We start from the raw sequence: 2,819 nt of genomic DNA, 5'->3' as shown, positions 1-2,819 counted from the left end.
GTGTGCTTATGTGTGTTATAGCCAGCTTCCCCTTGCCAGTGTTTGGCACACTTTCCTGTTGCTATTGTCCATTTGATGTTGGCCAGGAGGTAATGTCCACCCTCTGCTCATGCCATCGTTATCCCCTGCCATCATGGAGCTTCCCCTCGAGTCTGTAAGCCAAGATAAACCCTTTCCTCCCACAGGCTGCTCTTCGTCAGGTGTCCTCTGCCAGCAACACAAAGCTAAGTGCAACAGCATATAAAAAAATGCATCTGGTTATGGCATTTATAAGTCATTATATTTACTCATATTACCTTTCTTATCCCCTTCCTCTTCCTACTGACCTGCTCCCTCCCCAAAATAGTCCACCTTCTGAGACTGACAGAAAGACAAATATGTTCTCTTTCATATGCAGAATCTAGATTTAATGATATGTGATATTCTAAAAAACATAAAGGGGCCTGGAAAGTATTATACTAAGTGATGTAACCCAGGCCCAGAAAGTCAAGCGCCACATGTTCTCTTTCATATGTGGATCCTAGCTACAGATGACTGGGCTTTTGCGTAAGAATGAAAATACTTAGTAGCAGAGGCCAGTAAGGTAAAAAGGAGACATAAAGGGTAGAGAAAGGAAGGGAGGAGGATACTTAATAGGTTGATATTGTATATATGTAATTACAATGATTGTAATGGGGAGATAATATGATGGAGAATGGAATTTCAAATGGGAAAGTGTGGGGGTGGGGAGGGAGGGAATTACCATGGGATATATTTTATAATCATGGAAAATGTTAATAAAAATTAAAAAAAAAACATAAAGGGGACTATTTGAGACCTTAAGAAGAGAACCTAGGTAAGCCATTTCCAGCTCTCACCCATGAAAACTGAGAAAATCAATATGTGTATATATATTTTTCTTTTTTGAGATATGGCCTCATTCTAGGCCAGGCTGACCTGGAACCCACTATGTAGTCTCAAGCTGGCCTCGAACTCACAGTGATCCTCCTACCTCTGCCTCCCAAGTGCTCAGATTAAAGGCATGCGGTACCATACCTGGCTCAATATATAATTTCAAGCTGACAAGGCCATGGTAATTTTTTATTCAGCAATATCAAACTAGTGCATTCTTCCAGACCTGCCAATCCAGACAGTACCTCAAAGTGCAGAGGTCCCTTCCCACGAGCCATCAGCTTCTCCCACATTAACTGCACTAATCTAGCAAGCTATCAAGAGAGAAGTTAATTTGACAAGCTGATTTGCCATTGATGATAGAACCACCCTTCTCAAGGATTCTTTGCCTTTCTAAGACAAACTTTAGAGACATGCTAGCTGAATAAAAGGATTAATTGATTCAAATGATGAAATTTCAGAAAGCCATGAACAACAGAAAAAAATCTTGTATCTAGAAGTGGTTCCACTAGCCTCAAGCCATGACATGGCCTTCAACCAAGAACGAGTTTGGTCCAGTCAAAATGCTCTCTGCACAACAGGACCACAGGGCAGATAATGGGATCCAGTTCTTGTATCACCATTGTTTAGGCAAACCCCATGAGGAAAATTTTCATTACCTTCTCTATAAAAAAGGGGGAAGACCTCGACTAGCCTCCCTAATGATACCACTATGAGGTTCATGCTGTTCAGTAGATGTGAAAATAACTCCACAAGGAAAAAGAGATATTCAAACATAAACCAAGGCATTAACAGATCATTTGAGGCAAAAAGATCGTGGCAAGCATTGTGACTGCAGCCCTGCAGCTCCCAGGCTGACCTTGTTGTGGGTCTGCTCCATGCCCAGCAGCTGGCAGGCTTGTTTTGTCTCACTTCTCAGTTTCCACCAGAGGCTGGCCATCACTTCTCAGCTGACAAAAGCCAGGAAAGGACTGGACAATGCTCCTCTCAGCAGTCTACTTAGCCAAGGAGGGAAGATCCACCCAAAGGTTACACAGGTGTTAAGGGCGTCCTCGTCACCAGACCAAGAACAACTCCATCAAACATTCCAGTCTCCAGAACAAAAAAATCACCCATAGGAAGACTGGGTACATCAAGTCCCTCAAACTCAAGCAGTCAGGCCCCTGAGAGTTCTAGAACATTCTTGTGACCAGCAGAGTTTCATTGTGTCCGTGAGACAATTTTTCTCTCTAATGTCCATGTGGGTCATGATACTTCATGAAGAGTGTTTTATTGTGTTGAAATGGGTGAGAAAAGGAACGGGGAGGAAGGAAACAGGGAGGCTTATCCTCCTCATATTCCAGCAAACAAGCATATTGATGCAACAAGCCCTTCCCATCTTCAAGCCAGAGGTGGAAGTCAAGAATGGAATGACTGATTAATTAAAGGAGGGAGAAAAAAGTTCTTATTTCTGAACTAAACTAAGTTATAAAATTTAGGAATATTGGGAGGCTGATGCACAGATTGGGTTGAAAGACTGCTCTAATTGTCACCATTCCTCCCTAGAGTAAAAGTACCTTTTGATGACAGGAACAAATTGAGAGAAATCATAACAGACAGATACAGGACAGACAATTTCTGTAAAATATAAATCCAAGTAAATGAATTTCTTACTGTTTATAACTTGAATTTACTATATATTTTTTTCTTTTAGTAAAAATAATATAAATTAAAATTTAATACTTCTACTAATAAAGTAGTAGGAATACCAAGAACACTATAGCAATACTAAACATTTACCGTGCCTGGCCTTTTGCTAAATGCATTCTGTGCGTCCTCTCCCTTCATCTTCACAGGATCCCTGAAAGAAAGGTATTGTTGGGCTGGAGAGATGGCTTAGCAGTTAAGCACTTGCCTGTGAAGCCTAAGGACCCCGGTTCGAAGCTCGA

The 2,819-nt window shown here is 41.4% G+C and overlaps 1 non-coding gene across 1 annotated transcript; it reads left to right on the top strand.

The window, feature by feature from the left end:
- The first annotated feature begins 2,375 nt into the window (after positions 1–2,375).
- LOC123460507 lies at positions 2,376–2,507 on the top strand. Its single transcript, XR_006637056.1, has one exon.
- Positions 2,508–2,819: the final 312 nt, after the last annotated feature.

The sequence above is a fragment of the Jaculus jaculus genome, chromosome 4 (genome assembly GCF_020740685.1).
Source record: "Jaculus jaculus isolate mJacJac1 chromosome 4, mJacJac1.mat.Y.cur, whole genome shotgun sequence".
Taxonomy (NCBI): domain Eukaryota; kingdom Metazoa; phylum Chordata; class Mammalia; order Rodentia; family Dipodidae; genus Jaculus; species Jaculus jaculus.
This window is presented reverse-complemented; position numbering and strand designations above follow the sequence as displayed.